The sequence below is a fragment of the Platichthys flesus genome, chromosome 6 (assembly GCF_949316205.1).
Source record: "Platichthys flesus chromosome 6, fPlaFle2.1, whole genome shotgun sequence".
Lineage (NCBI taxonomy): Eukaryota > Metazoa > Chordata > Actinopteri > Pleuronectiformes > Pleuronectidae > Platichthys > Platichthys flesus.
In genome coordinates, this window is record NC_084950.1 from 6505405 (window position 1) to 6524101 (window position 18697).

Here is an 18697-nt window from a genome sequence, read left to right on the forward strand (position 1 = left end):
GGGGACTGAGGGAGGGGGAGGGTGATGAGCTGCTGCAATAATAAGCAGATTTTAATGATTTACTATAAATCAGCTGCCGAGGCCTCTGCTTGGGGAGACTGAGGGGGATGACAGCTCCTGACTCACACACCTCGCAAATGCCTCGCTGATGATGTGTGTGCACTTCAGATCATCAATCACACGGCGCACAAGCACACACACACACACACACACACACACACACACACACACACACACACACACACACACACACACAGACGCATATGCACAGGCAGACGCCACACTTTTACAAAAACATGCTTTCAACACACGTAAGCAGGTGCACACACCAACCCACACAAACACAAACACAAACACACACAAACACACACACATAAACATATGTGCGGCCACACACATGTTTCTTGTCTCTAATGTCTCCTCTGCTGTGGCAGGGGACAAATCAATCACGGGTACAGAAGTTCAAGGGGGTAAGAGATTGTCTGGTCCGTTTTTCCCTATGCTATTGATCCCATTTTACTGGCATCATCGCCAAGCTGTCTCGCAAACCGCAGGACGGCGATGGATTGAGAGTGGATGATTGAGAGAGGAGGTAGGGTGACATTCACTGTAATCTCAGTCCCCTCCCACACCCCCGTCCCGCTCCTCACACACAGACACGTCCAGTGACATTGAAAGTTGGTATCGTACCAGGATGGAGCCTTAAACCTGAGTAGCAGCATTTTGTTTGGGGTTTTGTTTTTTCTTGTCTCTTTTCATTTCTTCCCCTGCCATCACACTGTGCTGTCCCGACTCTCTGACGGTGTTGTGCCATTCGCCTGTTCCCTGAAATTTGAAGGAAAAAGACACTGGAAATAACATTTGCTGACAACTCATGGGATTGTGAAATAAGAGGTAGTGACGCAGCGCATTTCCATTGAATTTCAAGATGACACTCATGTGGAAAATACTGATGCATTCTCAATTTCCTTGTAAGTACTGGAAGTGGGTTCTTATCTCTCCTGTACAAACAAATGAGGGAGGATTTCTCTTAGTGGATGATGGATGATGCAACATTGTTGTCTGCGTCCAGGGATCACAGCACACATTGCACACAGATTTACAACAGTAGAGTCAATTCTCCCACATTCTGAGAGGGTTTCCTGTCAATGACTATGTTTGCATGAAATATTCAGAAAATGTGATTATTTTGATTATGATGTTTACATGAGTTGCTAATAGATTATTCCTTTTCTGATTATCTATTATCTGATTATAACTGAAATAAAAATTACTTCCTACCACAGGTTTACACGGGAAACCAGGACATGCGTTGTCCAAGAGGACGTTATATTGTGATTGACACTAGTACATGTCTACGTGTCAGAATTCGTCACTTCATCATTTCATTTGTATGTTTGTTTATTTGTAAGTAAGATTGTAATGGATTTCCACAAAACTTGGTGGAGGGATGCATGTGGGCTCCTGTTTTTTCTCTATCCATAGTTTTCCCAGGGAATAATAAATTAATATTAATCTGGGACATTTAGGGGACTGATTTCTACGAGTGTGTGAGATTTGGTGAAGCTCGATCGTATTGACGGGGACTGTTGGGCCTTTGCTGCTTTTTTCGAGTTTGACCTTATTCAGGTGAAGGTGCTGTTTACAATCTTACTGTCTTAAGAATTACTGTCCTCTCCAATATCCCTTAAAATTAAGGCGGCATTACGTATCCGAATGTCTGTCTTATTTATCGAAGCCATTTCTTTCAGCTCTATCGGAAAGTTAATTGGGTTATGACAAAATAATTCTCTCCACAATGACGCAGCGTGGAAGTGAAGATATACAGTAGTTCATATCACTCAGCACCACGTTTTACGATGTTAACCCATAATCACAATATAGCTCATGTCATTTAACTTCAGCATCACAATGCAAACTTCAGGGAGTGACGGAGCTGGAATCACTCACCACACTGTTAGTATCAGTATATCACCGCCGGGAGGTTTATCACATTATATCTGCATTATGATGATGTACACGTTTAATTACAGATAGATGAATCCGTCATTCATCTTTCCCGTTGGTGACATCTTGATTAAAAATGTTTAAAGGATTATGTATGGGGGGGGGGGGGGGGGGGCTCCTATTTGTGTCCTTGTGTTTGTCTTTTCAACTTTCATCCACTCGCCTGATTTATTCCCCTTGTCTATAAATAAGTGGACAGGGTCCATGTGATGGATTATTCTGTTGACATTGTACCAACTGCAGGTAAACAATTACTATTCATGCTTCATCGTCGCAGGATCTATACCAGGATGCCGCCACTTAACAAGGGACAAAAGGTTAGATTGAGAGCTATTGGTCTGCATTTGGTCAGATGTCATTCATCTCATCAGAAGCTGCAACAAAAAAAAAAACAGCAGACATTTTGTGAGGTGAAAGGATTTCGTCCGACTGTCCTGAACTTCACGAGCGGAGTTTCCTGGAATTTGTTGAATCAGATCGGTCTTGTAATCAAAGGCAGGATTGTTTTCATCAGTGTCTGTGGACTATGAGTATCCCTTTAAATTGTGACACACACGCACACACACACAAACACACACACACACACACACTGGATTGTGACCGCATCCAGCCCCTCGTCATATGTCATTCATTGTTTGTTCAGAATTCAGTGTTGCTCCAACTCTCATCCCCTGTGGGCTGGATCAGTCTGCGGTCATTATGCGGATATGGGCCATGAGTCAAAAGAAAAAGAGGGGGTTCAAGCTGTGTGTGTGTGTGTGTGTGTGTGTGTGTGTGTGTCTGATTATATCTAGTATAGGCCGACATCATCCACAGTGTTGGGAGTTTATGAAACGGCCTCTGTATCAACAATTATTCATGTCCCTCAGGCCACAGAGTGAAAGGCCTTTTTCAGACTCGACTGTGGAAAAGAGGATTAGACAGAATACTATGAAGATGTGTGACCGAGGAAAACACGTCGCACAATACGAGCATTCAAATGTTATTCAACCCGTCTGTTCTCGACACTGGGAGTTGTTTGCTGAGTCAGATTCAACATTTAGGGGGAAATCAAAGGTGAATATTATTGCTTGCAATCAAGTAAACGCCTCTGATGATGAGGAGAGACGTAGATGTTGCTGGACATAGAAGCTGTGCTGTAAAAACAAGGCAAATGCACCAGATATATCTTAAAAGGAAAAGAGTTTATGATTTACAAGACAACCATATGAATGTCCCCATTGTGTAATATAAGTGAGGCTTCTATTCAAAGTTTGGGCATCTGTTATATTTGTTACCAAATATGTGTTTTGAGTGATTGTGGCGGTGGACCATGCCACCGGGGGTCTCCACCACACAGCCAGAGACAGAACCTGTGCTTCTCAAACCTCCAAACCTAAAGTCTCAGCACTGTCTGCTGATGTCTGGCTCTGCAGCTGAGTGTATTTCATGTGCCTGTGATCTTCTTCTCTGCCTTTTCAACCAGAGGATCGATCAGCTAACAGCTCTCTCCTGCCCTGATCGATCCACTGGTGCAGGTGGAGGTGCTCTCTCTCTCTCTCTCTCTCTCTCTCTCTCTCTCTCTCTCTCTCTCTCCCTCTCCCTCTCCCTCTCCCTCTCCCTCTCCCTCCATGGCCACAGTGACGCTGTCCCGTTCTCAGATCCTAGGAATGGACGTCATGAGTTAAATATTTACAGAAGTGGTGAGTAATATTACTGCTGGAAACATTGGACTACTCCTTAAAACAAGCCAAAATTGAATTTAATCAGAATTCTCCGTTACATCCCCCATTTATATTTATTCAAAGAAAGACAAGACTAATAAATAATCCATTTTGCCGATGCTGATTCGTCAGATAAGACGATCTTTTAATTGAACGTTGACTGGATGACATCTGAAATCAGCAAGGAAAGTGAGCTGAGACAAAGCGGTGAAGCTACCGGGTCACATGGCGGTGAGGCATCGATGCGGTTGAGGCAGGTGTTTATGTGCAGGCACATTAACGGACAGTGACAGCGGCAGGCTGCTGTTTGGACTCAGCTGTGATGGAGGGACAAAGCTGTGGCCCGTGGTTCATCGGCGGAGACATTACTGGGCCATTTCTGTCGGGGGGGGGCGTGATGCCTTGTCACCTGACACTGGGCTGCTTTGACAAGCGGCGGCACCTTAGCTGAAGTGCTCCGAGGACCTCGTGTACACACACCATCAGCTTCTCTTACTCATGTTTTTTCTCGAGCACTCGCCTCATGTGGTGTGTGTCACAGGAAACAACACACAACCACACAATGTTTAAAGGTGTAATATAACATTTTAGCATTAATAAAACATGTCGAGAACATTGTTATATATTCTATTAACTAACTCTATAGTATCCCAAATGTTCAAACCTTAAAAAATCCATATTTAGTGCGTAATGATTGGTGGACGGGGATTGAGAGACCCCTACTGGCATAATGACATAGATTGCGCGTTTCCCTTATTGACGTCTCTTGGACAATATCTGTGACTTTTAGGATTATGATGTCATATCTCAATCATTAAAAAACATCTAAGCTTAATCTTTATGGATGATCACAGTCATGCAAATCTTTTTCTTTACATTTTTGCAATGGTAAGACAATCGCAGACAAAACGTACGAGATTAGAGGTTAACATGAAAACTGTATTTATTAAATTCAGTACAGACGTTCTGATTCACCTCTGTAGTGATTATTGAACCAGTGGCGATAGATTGAGCCATTCCATCAGTGGCTTTTGTAATTTTCCCATATCCACGAGGCTCCATTGAGAAACGATGTGAAATACCGATGAGACTCCGGACGTACCTCTTTACAAATACGTCTGCATTTTATGTTTTGCCTTCAATTCCCTAACCTTGTAAAGTTGAGTTAAACTATCACATACTAACAAAAAGTTCACTCAGGTAAATGTATAATACAAATTCATTAAACTCTTTTGTGTATGATTATTACGACTATTTTAGAAAAAGAAAGATGCAGCTACAACGCACTTTAACATTATGGGAACTTTCTTAATGAGATAAATGTCATTTGAATATCCATAGAAACACAACATTTCAAAGCGTGTATCTGTATGTGTTTAATTCTACTAAAAACCAAACTATTGAAATAACATTTTGCGGTTTTAGATTGAGAGCTTTTTTCCCTCAAGTCCAAACACTAGCTAGCTGCTTCTCTGAGCTAGCCGTCCTCGTGCTAAGCTAACCGTCCTCTGTCAGCAGGTCTATCCTCCGTATCAGATATATTTTTATCGATTTTCCCGTAACAACAAAGTTCACCGGGTGTAAATACTCGCCTCGCCTCCCAGAAACCAGTCAGCCATTTATTGTTCCAGAGCTCCCTTCTCTTCATTGCAGGTGAACAAGTTGTTTACTCGTACGCCTACTGTCAGGACGACATGAAAGGTCAGAAAAAAAGGGGTTTGGACAGCAGCTGGTCGTGTTGTAAATATTGACTAAGCTGTAGTGGACCACAGGGAAAACATGTGAATTGTTAAAGTGAGCCGTAAACCCCTTTAAGTGGTGTGTTTGCTTCAAACATTAACCTGTAACGGCCCGCAGCGTGCATAGAGTCGGCCACTTCCAGGTATTGTGCATCTGTTTCCTCCCTTCGCTGAAAACAAACAGCAAGATTTACTGTATATATGTTGATACTCTTTATGACCTTATGAATATTGGGTGTTTTTGTGTGGCACAGCACAATATGAGCAATGTAAGTGTGTGTGTGTTGGATGCATATGGATCGACATGTGTCTATAAACACAATACATTGTCCGGTAAGTCTCATGAGGGATCGTTTTCATGTCCCCCTCCTCGTCCTCCTCCTCCAACCCCCGGGAATGGAAGACATTTCTTGTGAGAACAACCCTTTAATTGTCTGCCCTGTCGACATGTAAGGGAAGTGATGCGTTATATTATATCATCACTCTCCCCGATGTCCCCTGAACGACCCCGAGAATCAACAATTCAGCTAAATGGGCCCATTGTTGCTCACAATTTAGTCTTAACCTTTCAGTCATCTGAGGAAATATCTATGTGACTTCAAGAAATAAGACAAGTCTGTTTAAATCACTCCCTGCGTCTATTTAACTGACATCACAGATATCTGATCGGGATTGACACGGACTCCAGTAACAGCCTCCTCCTAAGGGCCACGGTCGATGAGGAACATCCACCATCCTGGTCGAGCCTTAAACTGTTACTGCTCCATCTCTTTTGTTCTCTCCCTTTTCTGCGGCGGCACCAGAGGGGAGAGCTGAAGAGGGACTGCAGCTGAGTGACAACGCTGACTGAATTATCCGTCACCCTGTGAGAGTGCAAGTTTGGGTCACTTACTATCGACAGGCCTCTGCGCCGAGCTCGGGAGAAGCTGGAGGGGAAGAAAGGAGATATTGTTGTCCCTTTTTTCCCCCTGCTTCTATTATTGGGCTAAATGTTTCGGCAGTTAGACAAAACACAAGAACTGCAACTCGGAGCCAAAGTAAAGTAAAGTGAGCATACAAATGTCGCCCCAGCACAATGTCTGCATTAGCCTATTTTCTCTGGTGGTGCATGGTGATGGGGAAGGGGAGAGGGGGTGGGAACACATTCTTTCCAGTGACTGACAACTAAATCAGCTGTGGAATAACCACGCCGTTTTCCCCCCTTTTGTACACGTTGCCTTACAACAAGCAAGGTCCATACTTGGATAACTAATTAGGCAAAGAAAAGTAAAGTGTGAAATCCTGTATCGCAGGAGCGGTTTGCGAGGGCGGAGCGGCAATGCATTCCCAGACGAGCGTCTGTTCGGTGGACATTATTGATTCTGCGGCAGAGGCAGAGATCAATGAAAAGAAACAGACTGAGACAAAGAGTGGCATTTAAGGGTGGAGAAAGCTGACATTTTCTCCATCACTGTCACAGCCGCGGCCATAAAGCAGCAGCAAATATTAAAACATTTCTCATCCGCGCGGGAGTATTGGCAGCAGAAATTGTTTTCTCCGCTGTGTGATACTCGGGCTGAACTCCCAGTAGAATCCCCGGGGACCGCAGATTGGTGCCTGTGACATATCGGCTCCAGCGTTTACACACACCTGCCACTCATTCCCAAGCAGCCCAGGAGCGGGGCTGTAGAGGGCAGATAGCAGCCGGGGAGGCTGCGGGTTGGACCGCTGTCAAGGTGGCTAGGTGTGGTGGAATTCATCACTGATAACGCGCTTGTGTTTGCAGGCCGCAGAGAGAGCTTCTATTAGTCAGCAATGCCCTCAACGCTGTATGCTGGTTATGCATATGTTATGAGCATGTGTGTGTTTGTGTGTGAACGGCCGTTTCTTATCTGTGTCTGTGTGCGCTCGTGGTTCGTGCATTGCTGCAGAGCACAGACGCGTGTGTGCGTGTGTGTGTGTGTGTGTGCGTGTGTGTGTGTGTGTGTGTGGGGAATGTAATATATGTTTATGCACGTGCACTAACCAGATTGTGTGTAATTACGAGTGTGTGTCCTGCCCTTCGAGTGCACTCCCCGAGTCCTGAACTCTGAGTGACACGGGTACTGCAGGGTCATACGCCTATTTGTGGGATAAATGATATTATGCTACACTAAGAGAATTACATAGAGGATGTCCCTTGGAGTCACCAGGCGCTGCAATCAGTCATAGTTACTTGTGTGTGTCTCTTAAGCCCCTCTATCTGTACTCAGCCACTGGTCTGGAACGAGTGTTAAATGGATCCTCGACCACATCCTGTCATTACGAGCTCATGATCTGAGCCGTATGACTGAGGCGGGGAGCGAGCACGACGCATGGGGAAATTAAGAGAAAGGGATGATTGAGAGAATACAGCACGTTCATTTTGATGGGGTTCATTTCTGCAACCCCCCCCCTCTCTTTTTTTCTCCAGATGTCGTCGTCTCATCTACCTCTGTTCATATTTTCCTTTGCGCCTCTCCTCCCATTTGTCTCCTCCCTGGTTCCCTTCTCCCTCTCCCTGCCTGCCTCGTAACTTTCTCCATCACCTCCCTCCTCCCTCGCTCCTTCCGTCTCACTCCTTTGCTCTCCCTTGGTGGTATTTGATAGCAGTAAAGCTGGAAGCAGGAGAGCAAACAGCAGGTGTACCCACTCTAATACTCAGCTGTGCCATCTGCTGCAGTCACATGACTGAGATGCAAACCCGCACGAACGCCGTGATGCCCCATCATACCTGACACACTGATCAATCACGACCAAAGAGCGAGACAGGGGAACAGAGAGCGAGAGAAATCGTAATGAAACAGTGGGAATGAAAAAGAATCAGGAATCAAAGCCAAACTGAATGAAAATATGGCCGAACATATTACCGTGCTTTGATTTGTAATTGTGGCATCTACGTTGTAATCAGGGCTATTTTTAAATAGATGCTATCTGCAGCAGTTAATTGCGTAATTCATTTTCAATGTGGTCAAAATTTGTTTTCCGACAAAACTGCGAAAATAAATCGTGGGAAAATGACGAATTAACATGTCCCGTTCTTCGTTAATCAAGATAATTTTAGGTCATATCGCGAGTATCAATCACAATGTAATCACTGAAGTCTGATTGCTGTGCGTCCATGCAACAAATGGACAAACAAAACAACGCACAAACAACACAAATGAAACCATAAGTCCTGCAATTTAACCAGATTAAGGGAAAAACCAACAAACCCCTTGCTTCCACTTTAAAGGTCCTGATTGGGTGTGAAGAACACATTCAATTATAGCAACAGTGGCCACAGGAAATGATTTCAGTCAAAACTGTCCCTACCAAAATGAAGCTGTGTTAATTATGTATTTCATTAAGTAAGTGGATTAGAAGCAGCGCTGATGAAATCATCGCAGGGATTTTTTGCCGAGGGCCAGGCCGCAGAGCACAGACAGGCAGCGACTGATATCTCTCCCTCTTCCACTTGCACTTCTCTCTCCTACCCTGAAATAACCCTATAAATACTTAACACCTTCAGCGACCTATCTGAGGTTGTCTTCATTCGCACACACAATCACCTGGTCCCTGTATCTGCATAGCGCTCTCGTGTAGGGTCATATAGTGTAATTGTGCCATAGATACTGTTGACATCCACGTGCTGTCTGCGAGTCCTCTGCAAGCGATGAAGTCTCTCCATTCCCTCTAAGCCAGTTCATTACCATTCAGGTGCAAAGAGGAGATAAAGCGAAAATGCAGATCGCTCTTTCCTGTCTCCCCCTCTTTCACACCCGTACTCTCTCACTCACTCATGTGCACTCTTTCATTCTCTCTCTCTCTCTCTCTCTCTCTCTCTCTCTCCCGTTCTCTGTGTTCTCTGATGTTTTATTTGATATCCCACAATAAAGCCTCTCTTTGAACTGCCATCAATTGTGTATGGATTTTTCCTCTGAGGAGAAACAGAGAGCTGTCTGAAAGGGCTCCAGTCCCGCAGGCTGCCTTCATATTGATGCAGAGGAGTATTGCCATCCTCATTGCTGGATCAATCACTCACGTCACTGTTGTTTTATGGCCGGGGCCACTTCACAGAAAGAAGCCTGACAACATCACCGCAGAGGTTTGCAAAACGATACAGCTCTGATAGTCGAGGAGGGTGGATGAGGAGGTGGAGGGCTGCGGGAGGCTTTTGGAGGCAGGAGGAGATGAATTTAGATTCTGTAACTGTCACAAACAGACACACACACACACACACACACAAACACACACGAGCGCCAGCACATATCTCTCTTCACTACAGCTGTGGGAGCCTCTGGTTTTTCCTTGGTGTGGTTGAGTCAAACAGAAAGCATCAAGGAGACCACAGGATGTCGTCGAAGCGATTTTGGTCACACTGTGGATGCAAAACCTCCTTGTGACGTTGCCTCGCTTCACTTCCACTTTGTGTGTCTGTGTTCTCTCAGCACATTCTGTCTGGAGCTTCACGTCTCAATTTACCCTTGTAGCAAAAAAGTCCATTCAACGTCTCTTTAGGAGCTCAGTAAATACAGTTTGAAGCTAATCAACTTCTTGACCTCTGCGTGTAGTTTGTACGTATTTATTCTCATCCTTTTTTAGAAGAAAATTCAAAGATGAAATTATTCGTTCTAAATATATTTCCCCCCAATCAGTTTATCATCATCTCACCCTCTGCATTATAAAGACTTGTGACTCATTTTGCCCTTGCCAGCCACTTAGAGCTTTCTGAAAAGCCTTAGCCTAATAGAAAACTCCCATTTGGTTGTAATTTAATCCCACTTTAGCAGAATCCTTGTAAATTGCAGAGCCATTAGTCACAACTCCCGTCTCTTCAGCAAATAGTCGCAGTATGGGTCAGAGCTGAAACGGTGTGTACCTGCCTTGTCAGTGGAGTTTCTGCTTCAAACCATGTTGACTACTACTTATCGAGCTTGTGCACAAGCAGCGTCCAACGCAAGCCACAGCCTCGCACTAATGTAAACAAACTGTAGTGTGCAGGAAAACCGCAGGAAAGTTGGCAAAGGAAGTAGACCATAAAATGGGGCCTTGATTTTCACACTGAGCACAGTATTACAGTAAACGTGGTAGTTAAAGGTGCCATAGTTAAGTGCTCTCTGCCGGCTGACCGGGCCTTCTTGTCGGTAGTGGGTGGTGCTGCTCAAAAATATGCCCACTGATACCTCCATCACATGGTATCCACCCTCGATGCATATCATGCTTTATCATCAGTTCTGGTCTAAATGGAACCATGATTAAGACAATGATGCTGTAGTGAAGGAGACTTGAAACTATGGACATTGAGACCATGATGTCCTAAGGAAAACGTCTACTGACATAATAAATCAGGTGAGATGTCTCATAGACTTCAATAGAGATGAACTTCATTTTGCAACTGGTGCTGGTCATTTGAGAGAAAACAGGTTTCAGGCACTTCTGGATGCTACAGTGACCAGATGGGCCTGGGAAGCTCGGGCTAACTGGTTAGCATGCAAACTGCAGTAAAAGCAAAGAGGGTGATAATAAGAGTTGATGGTGGCACTGGTTTCTGATGCTTGAAACGCTTTGATGCTCAGACTCACAATGTTCCTCCTGGTTTTAGTAAACAGCTATAGATGCTAACCTTGGCTATGTAGCTTTAGCTCAGTAATGTCATTTAAGACGTATGTTGTAGTTTCAATTAAAACAGTCAGAGGGTTTAATGTGTGTTTTTTCCACAGCTATGGTTGAGTAATGTGACGGGAGAAGAGGAATCTGTTGTGTCCACAGAATCAATCATCGTTGCTTGAATTCTTTAAGAGCCCTGTGTCCTAACTGGTGAATTTCTTGGATTTTCTTGGATCACCCTTTCATGCCAACAAGTTTTCTATTTCATTACTTTACTTTTAGCCAGAATATAGATTTCTGTGAATTTTGCATTTCTTGTGTTCTTGCCTGAATCGACTCATTTTAGGGACAAATTGTGAGAATAAAGGTTATTTTGTGTACGCGTTATTTAAATCTGTCTTCCAATAACAATTGTCCTTCACAGAAATCTTGCACACTGTGTTTTATTATTCTATTTGTTCTGAAATGTATCTTCGGATCAAGCAGCTGCAAAATTATCCCTGTCACTGCCAAGTCAATTTTATGATGTTAGTGGCTCAGTGTAATGTGCCGGTGCCACACATTGAACCGCTAACAGGAGAATCTCTGTGAAATATGTGCCTAAGCAACTCTTTGGAACAGATGTGAAAAAATGAAGCAAATTTAACTTTTCACGAAATTTTTAAGAACAGTCGAGAGTTGCGGTGATGTGTAAACGTGATTGACCAAACGAGCGTTCGCATTTGTTTCAAACATGAGCAACAATTTCAATAATAAAAAAAAAACCTTGAGACCTAAGTTGTCAAATGCTTTAATTTTAGTTGTGTAGTAATTAAGTTATTATGTCATCATACAATAAGGAAGCAGATGATTTGCTCCTGTTACTTCCCATTTAGTCAACTTTCACATCTGACATCTCAGCACAGAAAGAACAGTCTTTATACAAGTTGTTGATCCAGTAACTGGTCGACACTGAGACTTAAGTTCAGCCCTGGCCGTCCCTGGGCCGGTCCCAGCTCTGCCTGACCCGCTCACATCCAGAGAAGCCCGGACTTTGAGGTGCAGCAGCCGACACCCGAGTCCCTCTACAGCCATCAGTCATCGCTCGGGCTCTGAACTCCACATGACCTTCCCCTCTGCTCTGGAAGACTAGTTGCCCATGTGCACTCTGGCATTTCCATATTCAACTTAAAGAGGCAGGACTTTTTTTTCCTTCTCCTGAATGAACCTCGATGGGAAGCTTCCTCTTTCGGCACTTATTTGGTATCGGAGCTGACCTTAAAGCGGTAAGTACAGGGTGGGAGCAGAATGGATGAGGCCCGGCCGGAAAGGAGTGGAAGTCTTCATGTCTGGTGAATGGCCCTTTAATTCCCTCTCCTGACAGAAGGCAATGGCAGCCTGGAGGAGGGTCAGGACACCAGTTGGCATGAATAGACACATTTTTGTCTGCTCTCCAACTTTCTCTGCTCCGTGCCTCCGCTGACTCTAACATCTCATTTTTTCCCCCAAGCTGGAAGTCTCAACAGCCATTCTCTTGTCGTTGGAAGGCGGGCAGGCAGCTCTCTGTCTCTTAACTCACCGATGAATAGAAAACATTGTGCCAAAAGCTCCGGCATCACCAAGCTGTTTTGGATTGCATATAAAACACAGAATTTGAGAACACGTTTTGGAAATGACAGGCTGATTGGCTGCGGTCATTTCAGGATGTGTGGGCCTCATTTTTTCCTGTGTTTCATCAGTGGGTGCATTCATCCATCCACGATAGATTGAAGCAGTAGCCTTTAATAAAGTCACCAGGCTCGAAAATATATGAATAAAATGACATCCATTGCCTTGAATGGATCAAATTGACTTATCCTGGTAATAGCCCAAGGATAATGTGTGCATGTGTGCAAGCGAGAGGGGTTGTCTGTGCGGAGAGAAAAGAGAGGGGAGAGCAGCAACAGAGATGAATATGGCGGCGAAACAAAGGCAGGAAAGACGGGAATATCAGAGAAATAAAACAAACTTGACCCAAGGCGACAGAATTCAATGAAAACCTGGAGCCGGACACATGACTTTGAATCTTATTTGTATTGGTGAAAGTGACCCATTTCAGACACCAGCGTTATTAGGGATGCTGGGATGGAGAAAAACAAAGCTATTAAAGGAGAGAGCAGGCGATAAGGAGCGACAAACTTGATCCTAACAAAGTTAAAGGTTTATTCAACACAAAACGTCAAAATTATGAGTCAAATTTCTTCAATTCTGCGGCAATTTGATCGCGCCGGGACCACAGAGGACTCCCAGATCCAATACACCCGAGAAAGAGGAGGGGGGGGGGGGGGGTTGAAGAGTGGAACAAAGAGAACAAAGATGACAAGGAAAGTTTCATATTTCCGTCAGATACAAGAAAAAGAAAACACACAAATCTCGTATCTGGAGCCCTCGCACTGCTTTCCGCTCGTTTGCCCCCGTTGTTGTGTTCCCGCCTGGCAGATGGCTGTTGAACTGGGATCTTGACAGTCGTGGTTTTGAACCACAGTAACGACAGGCTGAAGCGATGGCTGTACAAGGAGACACATGTCTGTTCTGCGCTCTTCAGATGTGTCCGGCTTAAACTCCTGTTATGTGTGAATAAAGAGGACAGGAAGTGGCAGTTTGGCAGCTCCAACCAGGAGTGTCACTCTCAATTGCGTCCCCTGCCAGCTCCAGACACGTCGCGCGGCCCGAAGAGGTCACGGGTCTGACTCCTCTTTTTCACTCTCTCTCTCCCTTTCCCTCTTTCCTCCTCTCCAGTCTTTCACCCGTTTCACAGGAAAACTCTGTTTCAATGCCACCTACACAAAGCGTAACAGTCAAGGAGAAGACAGAATGATGTGCAGAAGACACAAGCCGGAGCGACGGCGGCACATTTTTCCGAACGGCCCGATAAAACATGAGGCTTGTCTTGTCAGATTACCCTGACATCCCGTGTCAAAATCCCTGCCATGTCTCTGTGAAGCAGAGAAGCAGATGTCCTGGGTTTGCCCTCCTCCTCTGGACAGAGCTGTCAAGATTTGCTCGTGAAGGACACCGAAGACAGCGAAGACGGAAAGAATGAGTTGTTGGAGGTTTTCAGCTTGTTTCTTTGTCAGGAATGAGTTTTATGACGAGAAACAAAAAGCTTTGCGTTGAAAATTGTGTCGGACTCGCTGTAAAAGAATTTATCTATCGCCACAAATCACACAGCAAAGTGCAAAGTGTGAAAGATATTCCTATTGAGTGAAAGAAGGTCCCAAAGACGAGGTTTGTGCTGGGCATCACATTTGAATCCAAAATCCATCAAATCTATGATAAAGAAAAACCCTGTGCTGACATTTTAAAAGTGAACCTATAAAATATAATATATGTGAAGTTCATTTGTTAAAATCTACATCTTAAGTACAAATCTATGGGGAAATCTATACTTTGCATTCCATAACATTTATTTCACAGCTATAGTTAACAACTAATTTCTGAACCAAGATTTTAAGTGTAAATCTATGCGATTTTAAATCCACCTTTTGCACTTTTGACTGTGTCTAATGTCCAAGTTTCACGTTTCAGATAGTCAAGTAAATGTTTAGAATAATAATCCCTGTGATACCAAGAAGCTTGCATATCCGATTTTACAGTCAACTGCTCCAGGAACAGCTCATTCTCCTAAAGCAGTTTACTTCAGTAGTATTATAGACATTTAATGTGCTCCGGCATACAAACAGCCGACGGTGCAGGTTTCCTAACTGTTTGGGTGAAAGTGGAAAAGGTACTTGCAACACTCGCATTTTAGCAAATTCACCCCACACAGACAACTATCAACAGGGATACACACCTTTCTGCATATGAACTATCATTTAAAGACAACCCACATGTTGCACAATAAGCACAAGTGTTATATTAACAGAATCTGCTTGAATCTCTGCAGATGTTGGAGCCGTCTACTCTCATGTTCCGGATCAGATTCAAGCTCAGTCGTGAAGGGTTGGATCTGAGAGGTTGACATTTGATTGCAATACTCAGTTTTTAGTTATCGTCACAGTTTGCTCTCAGAACTTCCCGGTGAGAGGATGAGGAGATATTGATGAGCTTTCAACCGGCTTACGGAAGTAGAGCAAAGCTAATATTCCCTGTTTCAGTCAGAGGCAGTTTGAGAAGAATAAGGACTTGTTCTGTGCTGTGAGTCATGAAAATCTACTCTAGTGCAGTCGTGAAATAAAAAAAATAGGGATGGAAATCAGCATAATAGGTCTCTTTTGAAAACTGGCTCCTACTTGACATTATTAAAACGCTGCTTGCTTGAAATCTGCACCAGGAACAGTATTTCAATGTTAAGGGGTTTGAATTCTAACTCTAAGTTACATTTGCAGGGTTTTTATGAGTAAAGGTGTATTTTAACAATGTGGTAGTTGCTTAGTAGAAAGATAAATATTTCCACCACCTCTACTTAAAGACCTAACACTTACTTACGACTGCTTCTGTGCCTCACATGCCACTTTCTCACTAGCAGCTGATAAAACAAAGCTCTGCCGTTGCAGCACTATGTGTATTAAATCCAGGAGTTGAGATTAAAATGCACTCATAAATGTCATTTGTGTCTTCTAAGAAATGGATCCAGACGATAATGAGCCTCAGACAAACAGAAGGGGAGTCAAATGGATTTTGATTCCTCTCCAAATCATTCAGTAGCTTCCCACTAATGTAACTTGATCAGGGCACTCTCAAACCGGAGCTGTGTGAAATGACAGTTGAGATTAATTTTGTCAGCCTTGTAATCGCGCCTTATTGATGTGTTTCCTGTGAAATGGCACATTGGAAAGAGCAGCTCCAGCCACGGGGCAATGTGTTTCATATAGTAGTCATGGATGGACATTTGATGTTGACCCCCGGATCGCACACACCTTCCCACCGTCGGGCAGGCACGCACACGCGCTCACAGGTAATGCTCCATTATGCTGATTTATTGAAGGTTAATTTAATCACTCTTGTAATACCTGACCAGAGGGTGTTCTTACTCGTGAAAAACCCAAGTCGCGGGGAAAAAAAAGGGAGAAAAACATGACAACAAATCAAAAAGTGATTTCATGAAGGTGGCACTAGAGACAGGCCAATCCATCAGGAGGGCAGCAGAGTGTGGACGTGTTGCCACGCGTGGTGCCAAGCGAGGTGCCAGGCGGTCCAAGGCACATCCTCCGTGCCAGCGCCCTGAGGCTGTGTCCTCGTCACAAGGACAGAGAGGTCGTTAGGACCAACCGCACTAAATCACACACCTCCTCCCACCCACTGTCATGGCCGACAGAGCAGGTTGGTGCAGGAATACCGGGAGAGAGCGACCACTGGTCAAATCCACTGGTTTGTACCGAGTAGCATACATCACATCCTTTTATTCCAATTGATACCGTGATATATGATGTTGTTATGACACTTCCCCCTGCTTTTGAGAGCACCCCCGATGTCAAAATGGCTTTGCACAGAGTGAATGATTCCTCCTAAATGCATTTTAGAGTTTTGCACAAATACATTTTCAGAGCTAAGTAAACAATGCAGGCCATTATCGAGATGTATTGTTCATGCATTTTGTGCTGTGTGGCTGAGCAAGTGCGTGAGAGAGCAGCAAAGGGAGAGAGAGGGAGAGAGAGAGAAAGACAAAGAAGGAGAGCAAGAGAGAGAGAGGGAGAGAGAGAGAGAGAGAGGGAGGCAGCCTCCTTCTCCGGGAGACATCAGCTCCGTGTACGGCACCGGCAGATTTTCCGTTCTGTCAGCGTTTTTCTTTACGTGCCGAACAGATAGCTAAAGGTACCACTTAATGTGATGGGAGACAGGATCTAATGGATTGATACACAGGTTTTGACATGCTATTTGAGCATGGAGCTCGCTATAATTGGTCATGTCATTGTGCATTAAACTAACGATATATAGAGTAGTGCCCTGAGACGAGTATCTTTAGCAAATCTGTCAAATATCACACCAAAACGCCTCTGACAGCTATCTCAGGAGGCAGCCGAACGCCGCAACACAGCAGCAGGAAAACCCGCAGCCACTGGAGGAGGCAACATTTGGAAATCAGACCTCCTTAAAGTCACTCTCACTCTGTCTCTGTGTGCCTCTGTGTCTCTGTCTCGTCTCCCACTTCCCCTCTGCTAGTCTTTGAATTCAGTTGTTTGTGCCATCTACATAAATCCTGCTGATATTAAAATGTGCCGTTTTCCTTTCCGGCACAAAAGATCGGCCACCTTCATGCTGGCGTGCCGTAGATGTGCGTGACTCCTCCCATACATTAGCCAGGGTCAGAGGTCCGAGGTGAAGCTAACTTCACCTCTACCCACGACTCCTGCCCTGCTGTCAGAGGATATCATTTCACCCTGTGTGTGTGGAAGCTGCAGCACTCACATCGTCTTCCATCTTGGCACACAAGGACCGCCGGAGCCGCAGAGCTTATTTGTAGCCTGTGACACGGGTTGTTTGTGAAATTATAACGTCAGGTCACCAACATTTGATTTGTTGTTCCCTTTTTAATAGCGGTTAACCCATTTTATTCTCTTAACCTGTTGATATTTTTAAGACTTCCTCTGATTAACGCGAAGCATTAAAACACAAGAGAGAGCCGGGCTCCTATAAATCTCGCTGAACTCACAATTTATGGTGTTTTCGGAGCCGCACACTTGTGACACGGCAGCTTGTATCAGTTTACACAACTGCACAAGCACACCGAGACACACGAGCGGGATCTCTCAATGTGCTCTGAAGACATCTGCCACTATTTGTGCAGCCATTTTCTTTTCCTAAAGACACAACCTCTCCTGCTCAGCTGTCTGTCTGTCTGTCGGCTGCTGTCACCCACTCTCGTGTGATTGGTCTGATGGGCTTGATGCTCATCACTCTGTCAGGCTCTGCTCGCCTTTCATTAGTCTGGGCCCCTCCATCCACCACACTCACACAAATCACATTGACATCCAAACTCCTCAGATCCACAGAGCAATTTAACTGATATTCATTAGAGGGATGACAAGAGCTGATGGGAGATCTGTGGAGTGGAGGAGTGTGTGTGTGTGGGGGGGGGGGACTCATTCTCCTCCCATCCTATCCCTGTCCTGTCCGCCTCTTTTCTTCCCCCTTCACTACTGACTTTGTTTTAGGAGCATTGAGGCGCATCGGCGTCTATAACTGCGCAGCCCTCAAGGATAGTCGAGACAAAAGAACAATGGATAACACATCTAATCTCCTCTTTATTATCGCAGAAAAAAAAACACACAATCGAGAGGAGTTTTGTGTTTTTCCTGCTAAATAACGGGCTACAGCAAATCCACGGTTTCCATCATGCTCTGCAGTAGCAGCCGCTATAATGCGCATCCAAGCAAGAGTCCAATCATTTAGCCCTCTCCCTCAAGCCCCTCATTAACCCCTAAAGTGTCAACTATCTCATTAACGCCCACAACCATCCTCACCCCGAGTCCATCACCAGGCCTCAAGCATTCATCAACACGTACAGTGCTCTGGAAAAAATAGATACAAAAACTGATCATGCCCGAGAGATAATTTTTATATCTGCATAGACCCTGTGAGCTCGGAACACCAAGATACAAGATATTCAATAAGGCAGCTCGGCCTTTTTTCATTCGCATTATCAATGGCTACCGCTCTGAATCCCATCTTTCAATTATCATCCTTTGTTAAGGGCTTTATTCT